This window comes from Canis lupus, chromosome 24 (genome assembly GCF_003254725.2).
Source record: "Canis lupus dingo isolate Sandy chromosome 24, ASM325472v2, whole genome shotgun sequence".
Classification (NCBI taxonomy): Eukaryota; Metazoa; Chordata; class Mammalia; order Carnivora; family Canidae; genus Canis; species Canis lupus.
Window position 1 is genome coordinate 28,434,537 of NC_064266.1, and position 17,210 is coordinate 28,451,746.

Here is a 17,210-nt window from a genome sequence, read left to right on the forward strand (position 1 = left end):
GTGACTTCAGAAGCAGAAACTGTGCATTTTCTGTGGCCCAGGCCCCCAGCCAGACTGAACCTGTGAGGGTGAATAACATAAACAAAGTCCTTGCCCTTGTGTAGCTAAACATCTTGCAGGGTTTACGGCCCCATCAATGGGTATTTCATTAAAGTACATTGGTTGCCTCCCTTGTGGGGATTCAAGGGCTATTGAAGACAGAGCCGGAACAAGGCTTTCTAGAAGAACTGACTTCCTGACTGAGCAGCAGGATTCAGGGCAAAAAGTGTTTGTGTCAAAGAAATGTTCTTTCCCAAATCCAGAGAGGAGAGGGGAGGTATCTCACTGGGGCAAGGGCCAGCAGTCCGGGAGGGCGAGAGTGGAGCTCAGGAGTGGCAGGAGAGAGGCTAGAGAAAGAAGCTGGCCCACAGCTTGAGAGCATGGTGAGCCAGGAGGTGGGTTTATGCTGAATGCAGCACTCTGTAAAGCAGGGTCCCAGCAGATCCTGATTGAACAGGGCCAGAAGGCAGCTTCCAGAAGAGAGTTCAAGTGCACGAGAGCACAGCAAAGGGTCCCTCTGGCTGCATATTACTTTAGCATTCAAGGGTGCTCTTCTTCCAAGCACAGTCTCTGCCTATCCTGCAGCCCTTCCCTCCAGGCTCTCTGGCTTCCTGGTCAGTGGGAAGAGCACTCCCTGCCACCCTGCTAGTGTGGAGAAGCCACTCACACTCCCAGGAACCTGTGGCGTCACCTCCATCAGGCTGAACTCTGGCGGCTCTGTGTCAAGCGCCCCCTGGAGATGCAGGAGTTGTGATTGATGCTGCTGCTCCCAAAGCTGCAGGAGAGCTGTTTGCACAACTCAATGGGCCATGCCCCAGCAGCCCCTCGGAGCCAGGAAGCAGCAGCCAACACTGCCAGAAAGGCAGGATCGGAGCTCTGACTCAGTCGGACAGAAGAACCAACAGCAGCAGCAGCCTCTATCCATTAGAGGAGGCAGAGGAGACAGGGTTAGGGTCCTTGGGACTGTATATTTCACAAGATGGCAAGAGCGTATGCTCTTTGCAAAACCCATGAGGCTTTCTGCTCCTGGTGATACAGCACAGTAGGCAGACAAGTAAGACCGGCCACGGAGCCTTGCAGCCCGAATTCCAATCCTGGCTCTGCCACTTCCTAATTATGATATTGAACAAGTTGCTTAACCTCTCTGCATTTCAGTTCCCTCATCGATAGGTTTGAAGCCAAAACAGTATCCAGTATGAGGTTGTTATAAGGACTCGGGAAGTCAGAGAACATAGGTTCTGAGACCAGTGTGTGGGTCACTGGATGTTAGCTATCATCATTCCCTATTCTGCTAAGCTCTGGGGAGTAAGAAATGGATAAACCTAGTCTTTAAGAACCACATAGCCTAGAGAGAGAAAGAGATAGCGTTTATTCATCACCTACTATGCATCAGGTGTCTTTTTGCCTGTGTTAGCTATAAGGCCTTAGAAAACACACTGTTTATTTTTCTCTGATACCAGAGTGGGGAACATTTCTATTAAACATCATAGAGTGAGACAAATTCTATCCTAGAGAGGGAGAAATAATGATATCTGGATAGAGGTGACTGGGGAGAGGGAGTGAGGTGTGGAAGGGCACTGAGATCACAGGGAAAAGAAATGTGCTTATAATTCCTTACTGCTGTCCTTTAGTATTTAATTATGTATTTAGTATTAGAATTAAGCTTTCATAATTGCCCTTAGCTTGCCCCTCCTCCCAATTCCTGATAATGTTTCAGGCTTTTTCTACATTTAGATTTCATCTGGGGGGTTATAGTAGTGAAGCCAGTGGAAAGCCCACTGGACCGAGCCCTGAAGCAGAGACAGCTCAGGCGTGGGGTTTTAGGCACCTCGCTCGGCCCCTCCACTTCTTTCCTCGCCCGCGCAGCACAGCATGGCCACACCTACCTTGTGTGGCCCTCGGACAGTTAAAGGACATGACATGGGGAGGGCCTACAGCATACCGCAGCCTGCCTTCTTCGTTGGCGTGTACTTTGTTCATGCTCACAATTGTGCTAGACATTCAGCATGTGCTATGCGCACAGACCACCCCGTGGACACAGACTCTCCAGAGCTAGGTCATGTGGCTCTGTTCTGTCCTACCCCGAGGGCAGCTGGCCATGTCTCTGACCCCGGGCCTCTGAGAGGTGGAGTGCAAGAAATTCCACAAGGGAAGATACAGGCCCATAGGATTCTCCCTATTATGAAACTGAATCAGAAAATGGATACACAACACAAAGGTGAAAGAACGTGCAGTTCAAAGCCACAAGTTAGGGAAATGAAGACAAGGAGCAAGGTGGCTAACAGGTAGGTGGGAGAGCATAAGGCAGACTCTGCAGCAAGTGGATTTCAGAAAAAGTGCCAGAGCCCCAGGTCCAACACAAGGCCTGGTCGTTCACCACCCTGGAGCCCGTGAGGCCCAGCCACAGGCTCAGATGCCTGGTGAGTCACCCCCATGGGTAGCCAGAGAGCAGTGTCCTCAACCAGGGACATTTTTGCTCCCAGGAGCCATGAGGCGGTATCCAGAGCCAGTTTGGGTTAGCATAACTGGGGTGGAGAGAGTGCTCCCAGCATCTAATGGAGACAGGCCCTGGATGCTGCCAACATCCCGCAATACACAGGACGTGCCCCCGTAACAAAGAACTATGCAGCCCCAAACGTCAAAAGTGCTGGTGCCTTAGATTCAATTTTTTACGTGAAGGAACTGCGACAATTCTGTCCCTTGAAATCTAAAGAATCCATGAAATGCAATGCGTTTTCACTCCTGCTGTATTCTGAACATGTGAGGGCACTTTGGGGAATGAGAGGTCTGTATCCTCCACAGTTCATTGCTGGGGCCTGGTGCAGAGCAGTCACTTAAAACAGTGGATTTGCCTTGTAATTGAAGTTGGATTTTAGCCTATAGTTTAAATATTATAGACAGGGGCACTTGGGTGGCTCAGTCGTTGAGCGTCTGCCTTTAGCTCAGGGTGTGATCCCAGGGTCCTGGGATTGAGTCCCACATCAGACTCCCTGCAAGGAGCCTGCTTCTCCCTCTGCCTGTGTCTCTTCCTCTCTCTGTGTCTCTCTCATGAATCAATCAATCAATCAATCAATCTTGTAGACAAAGGCACCTTCAGAAATCACTCAAATTAGGAACACTACTTTTGGGATCCCTGGGTGGCGCAGCGGTTTGGCGCCTGCCTTTGGCCCAGGGCGCGATCCTGGAGACCCGGGATTGAATCCCACGTCGGGCTCCCGGTGCATGGAGCCTGCTTCTCCCTCTGCCTATGTCTCTGCCTCTCTCTCTCTCTCTCTCTCTGTGACTATCATAAATAAATAAAAATTAAAAAAAAATAAAATCTTTAAAAAAAGGAACACTACTTTTTACACGTGATACACATGGTTTGGGGTATGGACAAAAGGCTAGGCTTGTGTTGGTTTTCATGTCTAAAGCTATAAGGTTTAGCTTATAGCATGGATGGATGCATAGCTCAGAATATTGAGAATATTTCACAGGATGAGCTACACTAGGAAATGTGGGACTTTCTGACGTACTAGGCACTAAATGGAAGGGCTAGGGAGATTTCTGTATGAACTACCATTTGTCCATTTCCCATTTGTTAGGTGGAGCGGTAACAGTAGCCACTACACAAGGAGCTGTCTGGTTGAGTTGGCGCAAGCTACAAGTGGATGCTTTGTATTCTTCAAGCTGCTATTTCTAGTTCTGTATGCTGATAGTAATAGTAATACCTCTTAAAGCCAGACAGGGGTCCCTCAGATCCAGTGTGATCTGAAGCAGAAATGTTTTCCCTATAGCACAGAGTTAGAACTCCAGCACCCATATTCTGGGGCATCCCCACAGCTCTTCAGAAAGATGCTGGGAAAATGAGCCAAGACTAAATTTCTCACATCCAGAAGGAAAAGACTCTTGCATTAAGAGAAAAAGAAAGACCTTCTGTGAGATTTGGGGGTCTGCAACATACTCTAAAAAGAAACGAGGCAGATGAGATTCATAGATTCAAAGAAGGAAGACAAGGGGCACCTGGGGTGGCTCAGTCAGTGAAGCATCTGCCTTCAGCTTAGGTCATGATCCCAGGGTCCCGGGATCGAGCCCTGCTCATTGGAGAGTTTGCTTCTTCCTCTTTCTTTGCCTCTCCCCTGTTCCCTCTCTCTCTCTCTCTCTCTCTCTCTCTCAAATAAATAAATAAAATTAAAAGAAAGAAAGAAAGAGAGAGAGAAAGAAGAAAGAAAGAAAGAAAGAAAAGAAAAGAAAAGAAAAGAAAAGAAAAGAAAAGAAAGAAAAGAAAGAAAGAAAGAAAGAAAGAAGAAGAAAGAAAGAAGAAAGAAAGAAAGAAAGAAAGAAAGAAAGAAAGAAAGAAAGAAAGAAAGAAAGAAAGAAAAGATATAGGGGAAGCCCTCCAAGAAGAATTAATCTCAGGGTGGGACTGTAGGTAATGGAACCTGAAGGAATTTTTTTAAACCGATGTATGAGGATCAGGAAACAGGCAGGAGCAAAATTTTTAAACAAAACAGCAGTGAAAACTATGATTAAAATTATATTTAACTATAGTTTACTCCATACCCTTAGGTTTGGGGAACCAGATTAAGTGCTTCACATTTATTATCTCATTTAATGCTAATAATGCTGGGGCTCTATTTGGAGATCCAAGGGGCTCCCCTCATCAGCTAGTCATAACATTGGAGCACAGAGCCAAGCATCTTCACTCCAAAACCCAAGATAGGATCTTTACCCTAAACCTAAGCCTTCCCCTGCCCACAGCCCAGAAAACTCCATGTAAAATCCATTATCTCAGCGTGGTTGCTAGGCTGTCTGCGCGGAGGAGGAGAAACAGATACCTCCCTGTATCATATTGATAACTAAACATCAGGAAGAAGTGACGAGTATTCTTGAATATTCCAAGCACTCCTAGATGCAGATCTCTGGCTGTCATATACGTACGGGGCTGTGTTCTTCTGCAGCAGCCGATCAGCTGGGAAACATTCAGAGCCAAGCTTTCGTCATTGTGATGTCAGCCTTGCCAATGACATGTGGACTTCCCTCAACTTAGAGATAGCTGGATATGGAGAAAACAAAAGGAAATACAGGGACCAAAAACTACACCTATTTTCTAACGTAATATTTAACCAAAACTAGCCCTCAAAGACTTTCTTTTTATAAAAATTTCCTATACCTTGGGAGAAATCTTCATGAATTCCCCTCTGCCTGTAGGAGGAAGGCACATCATTAGCACGGTAATTTGCCCTTCAATTGTAATAAAGTTTTAAATTGTACCTGTACCTTTCCAGATATGACCTCTGACCTCGAGTTGTCAAGCTGACTGCTCCTCGCTCCCTTCAAGTTGATGGTCATGCCATGTGCTTCCGCGTTCAGAAAATCAAGCCTTAGGTCAAATTCCATACCTCTGTGCAACTCTATAGAAAATTACCTTTCTCAATAACCAGGGAATTAATGTTTTAACTCTTAAATGACTGCTACTTCCTATCAGATGTGGAACAGGAATGAGTGTTTTCAACACTTGCCTGGATCTTATATAATGAAGTGTATTCTTTCTTACTGTAGCAGGTTATTAAAATAGATGATATAATATGTAATCTGTGATATATTAAAGCATATGTTATAATATCTTGTATTATTAAAATTATATTAGTTATAAAGTGATTTTTTAAAAGATTGCTAGGTTTTAGGAAAGGGGTTGACAAAGTATGTTCTACAAGCCAAAGCCAGTCCGCCAACTTGTTTTTGTAAATAAGTTTTAATGGGACACAGCCACACTCATCATTTACATATCATCAGTGGCTGCTTTTGCATTACAACAACAGAGCTGAGCAGTTGCAAAGGAGGCAGTGGGGTCCACTGAGCCTGAAATATTTATGATCTAACTTTTTTAGAAACATTTGCTACTGCTTGCCTTAAAATAACAGGAGAACTACAATATTGAAACTCGGTTTCCTCCTTATTAAGCAAGAAGACTTGACAGGGTGACAGCTAAAATTAAGATCACTTTCCTGCACTCTGATTGTCTGATCAAGTACAAATTTAGAAGCTATCTTGTGGTGAGTTGTCCAGTAAAATGTTAGGGCTATGTCCTCAAATATCCTAATATCTCTAGTGATGCTTTATGGAACCTTACCTTCTCGAAGGCTTTTGTAGGTGAAATTATACCTTTTAGATTATGACCATTATACACTGCTTGGTGTATACATCCCTCACACCACTAAACTCTAGGCATTAAACCTCTGTTCCCCTCCAAACACCCTCACCCATGTCATGGCGACCTCTCCTCACTCCCTATGTGAGCCATAAATCCTAATACCCTGAGACGGAGCAGATGTTTCTATTTGCCAACACGCTTGTGTCATCCACAAGCCAGGTTTGGTGTGCTGTTGCACAGGATAGAAACAAACCCAGTGTGTGCAGCATGAACGGGTAGGTCCACTCCATGCCTACACCTTGCCACCCCCAAGGCTTCTCTATGGGCTATGCTGCCATCCTTCCATTTCTTCTCTGTCTTGATGGCCTGTGCCTCTGGTCTTTCTTAGAGCTGACACTAATGCATAACTAGATCCTGGCCATTTGGTATCTGGACTGACTGCATGCCCCCTGATTGACCTTGATGATCTTACCTCTGGGATTATCCCTACGGAAGACTTCCAGCATGGCCTCATCTGACCCAGCCCGTCTCCCTTATGGTTCTGGCTCCAGTGGGCATGGGGTGAGCAATGCAGAGGTGCTGAGAGGCCAGAGGGTGTCCAGGGCAGCTAAGTAGAGGCAGGCCTCCATATACATAGGAAAATAGCTTTGCCAACAGGACAGAGCCTCAACTTGGAAATATGGAAGTTACAACCTTTTGGCAAACAAAATATAATCTGTTGAAGTCACCGCCTCACTCCTGACTTCAGAAAGGCTAGAGCATATGTGTTTGAAAGACACAATCAGGAAAGCTTATTATGTGGAGTCTCAGTGGGAAGAAGATTGACAAAACAGACCGAGATGGAATTGCTACAAGCCTAAAATGCTAAACCAAAGCATTCCTGAAATTTCTGGTCAGCTAACATGATATGTATTTCATCTTGAAACTTTTAGGTAAAAAGAAAAAAAAAAAAACACAAAAAATCCCACCCCTTCACTTTAATATTTAATGCAGAAGTATAAGCCTGGTAGTTAGGATAATGAACTTTGAGCCAGACTACCTGGTTCCAAATCCAGGATCCATTTCTCATCACATACAATCTTGGATAATTTGGCTTGACTTCTCTGTGGCTCAGTTTCCTCTTTTGTAAAGCAGAAGTAATAGAAGTGCCCCCATCAGATGATCGTGCAGAGCGCTAGCTGTTATTATCTGGTGTTTACCATATGCTAGACACGGAGCTGGGTAGTCCCACTCACCTAACTTTTCACAAAGGGAAGGACCAAGGTAGGAACTATGAGCATTCCTGTTGTACAAATGTGGAAACTGAGGCTCAGAGAGTTTGAATAATTTGTCAAGTACAAGACTGAGGAAATGGCAAGATCCCAAAGCAAACTCCAGTCTGCCCAGTCCCCAAGTCAGGTTTTAAATTTAAATATTTCCATTCTCCAGTACCACTCTTTGCATCCTATGGAGCCTTTTTCCTGGAAATTGCCAGCCATGGCCTGAGAGCTAAAAGCTGGTAGAGTCAAGGGCCAAGGTTGGTTTTTATTGAGTTTGCAACCTTCTCTTGAAAGAAGTCAACCACCAATAGCAGGCACACAAATCTGGGAAACTGAGATTTCTTTTTGATTTTTATATTTTTAACGAGGTACTTGTCATTATGTATGTTTTGCTAATCTAGTGTATTTACCTTGTTCATTTGCTATTTCTCCTCCTTTATCTTCTCACTCTTTCCCCTTAGCCATTTTCCATAATGCCCCTTTGCAGAATACCAGCTATTGTTTGATGGTTGTTACATAAAGAAGAAAATCTGCAAAATTATTAACAGAATCTCTAAGAGAAACCTAAGAAAAGACATACTAGATAATATATATAATATAATATATGATATATATGCACACATTCTGTATATACACACTATATTATACATCACACACACACATACACTTTGGAGGAATCTTGTGGTTCAGCCCACAAGTAGGTATGGATACATATTATTTTCTTATTCCTACTTACTGAAAAGTGGATCCCTATCACAAAAATTTTGCTATTAGATGATATTGAAGAGGAACAATTGAATCATTAATTTATCCATATATAAATCTCATTTTGCTTCTGATAGGGAAGGATGAAAGCATGAGTCACAACCTCTATGGATTCACTTGAACCCATTCAACACTTCTGCTTGAGTTTCCCTGAGAGAGCTTCGTTTATTGCTTGGCTCTGTGTTTGGCTCTGTGCTAAATTCTTTACATAGATTAGCAGGTCACATCAACCCTTTGAGCCAGGTATTATTGTCACTCCCATTTTCCAGAGGAGAAAATGAGAAGCTAAGAAAGGCTCTGTAACTTCCCCAAAGCCATGCCGTTCACCTCTGGCAGACTGAAACAGTGACCCCTGGCTTGCTTGATTAACCTGGGAGGTGGTCTTAAGGTCTTAAGCTCCTAGAACAGGGATTCTCTGAAGTGTAAATGTACACTAATTGGAGTCTCATCCTAACCAGGATTAGCATCTCTGTGTGTCCACATACACGTGTGTGTGTGTGTGTGTGTCTGCTATGTAGGAGCACTTTAGGGATCAAGCAACAGCAATAGTGTAAATGTGTGCTCCATTCATCTGGATCCGAACTAGAAAGAAGGAAGAAAAGGAAGCAAGGAGCAAGGGAGTGGGATGTCACATGGTATTCAATATCAGCAGCAGATACAGTGAGTTTTAAGGACATCTTCAGTTGCAGGAGAAAACCCAATGGAGCTAAATAAATAAATAAGCCAGAAGTATAAGACCCTACATTTGGTTAGTTCAAAAGGTTAAGTCACTTCACCAAAGACCCAAGTGCTCTCCATTTTTCTGCTCTGCTACCTTCAACTTACAGCCTTTGTCCTCAGGATGGTTCCTCTCAAGGCCAGGTGGTTTGACAATATAACCCAGCCATGAAAAACATTCTGAGGATGAGGAAGTACCTCGTCTATTCCAATGTGTGCTTCTTAAGGGTTAGGAAGCCTTTCTAGAATCTTCCATCATTTCTCTCATTGTGTCAACAAAAACCCATCACAGACCTACTTGTGCACCAGCCCCTGTGGAGGAGTTTAAACCTCCATGGTTTAAACTGACTCTTTGACGTTTAAACCTCCATGGTTTAAACCGACTCTTTGACGTCGAATCCATCCTGGAGAGTAAAGCACGTGACCCTCCAAGACAAGTGACACATTTGTGTCACACTGTAACATATTTGTGTCCCATGCCAACAAAGGCACTTTCAGCTCAGTGTTGAGAACAAGGACCCAATGCTCAGCCACCTAAAAGCAGAATCTCCTTGAGAAAGGATGTAGGGCTTGGGAGAGCACAGCTCTGTGTGCCTGTGCCATGTTCCCTCAATACTCGGGCTTTTGCACACTTATTCATACATTGGAATTAGCAGGATGATCAATATGGACCAAGTCCCCGACTTCAAAGATTTTATATTCTTGTGGAGGTGGAGCAAGAAATACAAAAAATAATGAATAGACATAATTTATAAGGCAGCACAGTGCTATAAAGAAAAGTGGAAGGAGAAAAGGAGATAGAATAGAACAGAAGTTGTGCATCCTTCCTTCTAATGGGGAAGACCTCTTCATCCCTCCATACTGTCACCCGCCCAGCTAACTTAACTCCTGTTCTTCTTCCAAGTCTTAGCTCATGTATCATGCTCCTTTAGTGTCTGCTGGACTTCTGAATCTCTCCTTTCTCTCTCTCTCTTTTTTAAGATTTTATTTATTCATAAATGAGAGACACAGAGAAAGACAGAGACATAGGCAGAGGGAGAAGCAGGCTCCCTGCGGGGAACCTGATGTGGGGCTCCATCCCAGGATGCCAGGATCATGACCTGAGCTGAAGGCAGACACTGAACCACTGAACGACCCAGGTGCCCCTCTCCTTTCCTTTTTACAAACTTCTGATCATCAGAGTTGTAATTTCATATTGACTTGTGTGATTGTTTTAGTAGCCCTTCTCTAGATCACAAGAACCATAGAGTAGAAAGTATAGCTATTTGTTCAAGATTCTATCTGCAACACTGAACACATTGCTTAGCACAGAGTCGGTACTCAATGCATCCTTTTTGAGTGGTAGAATGAGAAACTGAACATGTGATATTGGCTTTTCGTGGGGTCACAGAAAAGAGACATCTTTCCTGGGGACCACCTGCCACTCCCTAGTACAGCTCATCAAACCCCAGGCTGTCTCCAGCCTGGTTTGCCTGCTCTGGACTACTTTCCTACATTTGTGTGCTTTCTCTGCCAATAAATGATTTTAAGGTGTACAGAGTAGTTATTATTCTTATATCCTATTCATCACCGGATAGCAGAGTATTTTTTTTCCCATGCAGCTGTACAAGGGGAGGGCACAGGGAGCAAAAGAAAAAAAAAATCTTCTCTTTCCCTGGGGATGCATTTTAAAAAGGCTTTAGAAAATAGAATTGATGGGCAAGACTTTGAAACATCCCTGATGATGAAAACTGTATCCACATATTGTTTATTCATATATAGCAGGCCAGCAAAAATAGTATGGCATACAGGGAAAAAAAACATTGATTATATTTATTACTCTTGGATCTCTTTTTTCTCAAGCATAAAAGGCAGAAAAGAAGTTGTATTCCACGTGTCTCGACACTTTTAATAAAAATACTAATGATAGAAAATAAAATTATTCAAGTACTTGCGGGATGTCACTTAATCTTTATAATGCTTTGACACAGATCTTATTATTATACCCGTTTTACAGATGAGAAAACAGAAGCTTGGGGCTGGGAAACAATTTGCCTCAGATCATATGGTCAGTGAGGAATAGGAAGAGGAATAAGCCTGGAGGGTCTGTCTTCAAAGTCTTACTTAAATCCTTAAACTTACTGCCTTAGTTTGGGTTCCCCAGCAGAAGGCAAAGAAAGAGAAAGAGGTTGGGTGCAGGTGGTTTATTTGGGGAACTATTTCTGGAAGCAGGTATGGAGTTGCTGAGAGAACAAGTCAGGAAGAAGGAGATGCCAGCTACAAGGGTACTTTCTGGGGTATCAGGTCCTAATTCCCTGGACGTCTGGGGAGAAGGAGCATTTATCCATTTGCTTCAGTTCCCAGTAGTAAATGATGACTCCTGAGAGCATTAACTCTATTATTCTTTCAGGTTGTGTCTAAAGAGGACTGAACAGGCTCCAGAGGCTTTGACATAATTTTGAGTCAGAAAAGCAGGAAGAAGTCAGCAAGCATTCAGGAGAGGTGCTGGCAGCATGGGTCTCATGAACTGAGCTCCACAACCGTAGCCGAAATCATAGGTGGGCTTAGCGATGTGGTGTTTGGCCACCTGAAACTCTGCTACGCTCACTACAGCTCAAGTTCAATTTCATTTTCCTTTTTTCTTCACCATGACCTTGTGAGTTAGGTGTTAAAGTTTCTACTTTCCAGTGGGAAAAGATCAAGGCCATGAATTGTCAATGACTTGCCAAAGGGCACACAAATGGACAGTGCCCTTCGAGCCTCTGTTTATAGGCAGATCTTTACATTTGGCTTTCTTTCTACTGTTCCATACTCGGTTCGGCCAAGTTTGAACAAGGCTTCATGCACAAGGATGTAAGACACCAGATCAGAGAAAGCCCTGCCATCACCATCAGGACGGTAGAGAAGGGCATGAGACAGGGACATTGAGACTCTACCATAAGACAGTGCTCATTTAAGAAAGAAAGTGCTAGCCAGCCTTCCTCTGAGCTGTAATCCGCCTGGGTAAGCAGGAAGACATCATTTTCCTTAGAAAAGGCAAGATCACAGTCTTATGGATACTTTATTTTTAGAATATAAACATCGATGCTTCATCAGTCCTCAAAGATTTGCTGTGAGTATTGAAGAAGACACCAGTTTTTTCATTTGCTTTTTAATCACTGAATGGCTCCAAAATTATATTTCTATATAGAGACAACAAGAGTCTTTGGGTGAGGGGCATCCTATGCATAATGTTTGTGCATCTTCAGCATCAATTTCTCCCCCAACAAATGTGCAGAAAGAATCAAGCAATCTATGACCCTGTAGGTTTCTGGGTTTTGTCTTCACTCCCTAAACAAGAAAAGAAAAAAAAAAACAAAAAAAAAAACAAAACAAAAAAACAAGACTTGAGGCAACTCCCTATGTTTCAATCATCCAGGAAGTGATTCTGGGTGATAATAAGAAAGGATAGCTAAGAAGGGAGACGGGGGAAATTACTGGCTCGGTCAAAGCTTGCAAAACGACACCAGTGATTAAAACATCTTATGCTGTCCTTGGGCTGCAGAAGCCGTCACTGACAAAAGATCTCATACACACACACACAAAAGGAAAGAAATTAGCCATTAAGAAATATTTCAGCATAATGCAATTATTACAGCTGTATAATTGAATGGGGAAACCATTGATCTGTAGTAGAAAGGAAATTGCTCTTCTCATTGTGTTCCTATGAATATGTGAACATTAATCTCCATCTATAATCAACGTTCATTTCAAATCTGATTGCGTGCTACTAAACACCCGTAGCTATGCTAACATTATGTTAATATGGTTCAACATCATAGCTCCCAGCTTCACAGCACAAATATTTTTCTTTGGCAATCAATAGTAATTTCAGCTGAGTGGATGGAAGTCACGTTTTAATGGTAATCTTTCCTCCAAGCCTCCAAGTGCAAACTCAGTTGGTGTCTTAACATGGCTGCAGTGCGTTGCATATAATCAGATAAATTAACCTGAAAAGAAATGGAGGAAGGAAGGGAGGGAGTATGGGTTAGAAATAAGAAGCAAGCTGGGCAAGACTCTAAATCTACCTAATAGATGAAAGTGCTCATTAGGGAGGGAAAAGTGAGGCTGGATGATGGGTGGTTGGGACTGGATGAATGTGTGCTGGCTCGGGGAGAGGTATGCAGGAAGGGGGCTGCGATTGTTGAGAAATGAATTATTCCTTCTGGCTGAGAGCCAATGGGATGGAGCAGCCACGTACTTGGGCAACATGGGTTTTGCCAAAGCAGTGAAGAGGCGTGGGGAAGGAGTAGGGAGCGTGGCAAACCTGGGTGGATGGTACATGCTTGCTTCTGAAGAGACCACTCAGGTGCCTCTCACTCATGCATTGATTCATTCACACACTTATAGAAGGCAAACTTTCATAAATGTACAAGTTTTGATATTTATAGAACAGAAAAATGTTTAAAAGAATTCATTTGTGAACAAAGAGTCTACATTTCCAAGCACGGCCACTGCCGGGCACCAGGAATGTAATGACGAGCAAAGTCCATCTCCTGTCCACAGGGGGCTGACTGCCCAGAATGGGGGGCAGATGCAAAAATAACTCGCAGTGTCAACCTGCATTGCTTTGGGGCTCTCCATCCACTCCCTGCTCCCCTGGCCATTAGGATTCTCTTCTTCCTTGAGGAAGAGAGGGAGAAGCAGAGAGAGGGAGGAACATTGGAGAGAGAGAGAGAGAGAGAGAAGAAGAGTTTTGGTTTTCAACCCCCAAAGATCTCACTGATGACATTTTTGGGAAACTCACTTGTTCTGCTCCAACATCCAATGCTGCAATCCCCCCACTGCACCTCCTTATCTTCATACCTCATGCTGCCACAGCTACTTAAATCACAGGCTCCTTTTTTGACAAGGATCAAGGTCATGATCTCCAAGGGTGTGTGCTGTTTAGTACAATGCGAAGAAAAAGGAGACCAACACAAGCGGGTCCCCAGCCTCTTTCCCTTGCCCTGCTCCAAAGAGAGTTCTGGTGTCGTCCCTTCCTCTCGCTGCTCCTCATCCCTCCACCCTGTCCTTCCTGGGTCCTTCTTTGAAGCTCAAAGGAGGAGACCATTTTCTGAAGGATGGCAGGGCATACACTGAGGTAAGAAGGGAAATACAGAGAAGAAATGACCATGAGCCAAAGAGAAAGGATGAGGAGGACACTTTGGGGTAAAAGGCCATGGATGTTACCTGTTTGCTTTTTTTGAGGAGTTCAGAAAGAGGAATAATTTAGAAAGAGAAACCGCCATGGATAAAGGAACCACTGAAAATGTTAGATAAAGAGAACAGAGTTTTAAAACCTTTGCCAGGATATTTTGCAGCTTATTTCATTTTGTCAGCCTCCGTAGAGACCTGGGTAAAGAAATTAATATCCTGCGCCTATTTGTTTTCTTCTTTATAATCCTAAGGTGAGTAAAGATCTAAATTACTTTTACCTGTTTCGTGGAGTCTCAAAATGCCTTTTTCAGGATGGCGTTAATATTAGTATCATCAAATATATTTTACATAACACTATCTGGAACTATCAGAGATTTTATTCTGGAAACTCTCACCCAATTTCAATTTTATCAGCTTTGCTTAGTGTAATTGCCCCTGGCTTCCCCAAACCTGGGTTCTTTTTTTTCCCTTTTAATCTCTCACCTACAAGATAGCCAATAAAGCTGGCACCATTAGGCACAATTTTCAAGACATTTGGAAACTAAGCATCTAGAACATGGAAGCAAGACTATATATTTTCAGCCATGTTTAAAGTCATGCAATACCCAATGATGTACTTGACAAAATTTCACTAAACTTCTCGTTAAATGTTTAGAAGCCTATTTTGAGTTTTACTGCATATTAGCAAAGCCCAAAAGAAAAGTCATTGGGGAAAATACTCAATCTTCCCAATGCCAAAAAAACAGCTGAAATAATATACGGAAAACAATATGGCGACAAATAAAAACGTATTCCTTTGTCAGCAGATTCTGCTGGAAGATACAGAGAAAACCTCGCTGAAGATCTGAAAAGTCAAGTGTTAAATTACTTGGTGTGTGAGTTTTGCTATACAATTGGGTAAAAGTACAGATGCTTCTAACGTTTTTTTCCTTATGGAATTTGCCATGAAATACAGAATGAACTTTTTTAAACATAGTAAAGAATGTATGTAATGGAGAAAAAATATTTCAGCAATAAATGACTGTTAGGAAACCAATATTTTATGGAATAACTATAAGTTACTAGTAGAATTTAGTTTTAAAAAATTCCAAGTAAAATCACAAAGATAGCTCCAGACACGAAATTCATAGAGTAGATTAGGATGTTAGCAAAACCATCAAAACTTGAAGCCATAGATGTGCAACAGCATTTACAGTTTGTCATCAGCATGCTTAATTTTATAAAAAGATGCTTAAAATACAAAGTAATACTTTTATGATGAAATAGAGACTGTCAATAAAAAGTAATTTTTATAATATAGCAAAGAACGTAAAGAAGCTGCTAGATTTAAGGTTATTTATCTTTCTTTTTTAAATGACAAGGGCTCTAAGTTTACTGAACATTTTCTTTTCTACCAGGGCAAAACCTCTCAGTATAATGTCACCTACAAGATAATCAAGTAATAATGACCATGATGCCAGTAGTACTGATAAATACAATCTCTCACTTCAAAATTAAGGCAACATTTTTAAAACGAGGAACAAAGTATCTGAGAGGTGAATTAAACAGGCTATGGGGAGAGAGTTTTGAAAATGGATGTTTGAAAACATCTCCTTTGTTAGAAGATTTAGCTAATAAAATAATCAAATAAATTAATAATAAGAATTCTCACAGCTACGTTCTCTGACATACATAACAGAATTGTTTAACCTGTATAAAATTTTTCTAAACAAAAATCTTCTGTAGTAGAATTTGAAGTGTTTATGTTAACAAATGAGGGCAACATGTTTCGATTATCTCATAAAGCTCCTAGTTGGCATTAGGGAAGGCGGATATTCGGTAGTTTGGGTCCAACACTGCTGCACAGTTGGTGAATGAACTGAGATTGAAGAAATGAGTAGGAGCATGAAGAAAGCAGAGGCCTGGGGGCACCTGGGTGGCTCAGGGGTTGAGCGTCTGCCTTTGGCTCAGGTCCTGATTCCAGAGTCCTGGAATCAAGTCCTGCATCAGGCTTTCTGCAGGGAGCCTGCTTCTCCCTCTGCTTATGTCTCTGCCTCTCTCTCTGTGTCTCTCATGAATAAATAAATTTAAAAATCTTTAAAAAAAAAAGAAAGAAAGAAAGAAAGAAAGAAAGAAAGAAAGAAAGAAAGAAAGAAAGAAAGAAAGAAAGAAAGAAAGAAAGAAAGAAAGTAGAGGCCTGGAGTGCCTCTTTTTTAGCTTGTCCATCTATGTGCCCATTCCCTTGAGCTATTACTTTGTAACAAACCACTCCTAAACTTTGTTATCATCTTGGGAGGTCCTGGTGCTGAACTCAGCTAAGCAATTCTTACTTAGGGACTCTGGAGCAGCCGCAGTCAAACGCATCTGGGCCTGGAGATATCTGAACGCCTCTCTATTCCAATGTCTGATTCTTTTTTTTTTTTTTTTAAGATTTTATTTATTTATGAGAGAGACAGAGAGAGAAGCAGGCTCCATGCAGGGAGCCTGATGTGGGACTCGATCCCAGGTCTCCAGGATCACGCCCTGGGCTGAAGGCAGGTGCTAAACTGCTGAGCCACCCAGGCTGCCCCCAATGTCTGATTCTTGGTCTAGGACCACCGGGGTGGCTGAAATGATTGGAGGTTGGTCAAGAATCTCTCACTCTCCAACCAGCTCCCCCACTATGACTAGAGAACATGGCTCCCCTACAGCATGGGAGCCCAGAAGAGTCGGGCTCTCACATGACATCTGGCTTCCCCCAATGTGAGTGTTCCCAAGGACTCAAGTGGAAGCTCTAAGCTTTCCCATAACATGGTCGCTAAAGTCCCATAAAGTTGCTTCCACTATATCCTATTGGTCACAAAGATCACTAGGGCCACTCCAGCCAGATCCAAGAGAATGGGAAATAGACTCTACCTCTCAATGCAGGGAGCACTGTGGTACAAAAAGAAGGAACTGAAGGCGACCGTCAACTTGTGTACAAATTAACTGCCATAAGGCACCTGAAAGCACCTGGTACTGTTGCTAGCATATTAATCAGTGCTTAAATAATGTAAAGATCTCACGAACACTTCCCTTTCTTCAGTAAAATAAATTGTTTATTAACCTTCATCCAACTGACAGTCCTGCGTCTTTACCTGTAGGTTGTTCATTATTCTGTCCTCTGAATTTTCTTTTTTCTT

At 42.7% G+C, this 17,210-nt stretch overlaps 1 long non-coding RNA gene across 1 annotated transcript; it reads left to right on the top strand.

Annotated features, from left to right (window-relative positions):
* The first annotated feature begins 4,902 nt into the window (after nt 1–4,902).
* LOC112673392 (uncharacterized) lies at nt 4,903–12,179 on the top strand. The gene is made up of 2 exons (XR_003144772.3): nt 4,903–5,252; nt 11,303–12,179. It is a non-coding gene; the product is annotated as an uncharacterized LOC112673392 (long non-coding RNA).
* The last annotated feature ends 5,031 nt before the right edge of the window (nt 12,180–17,210 follow it).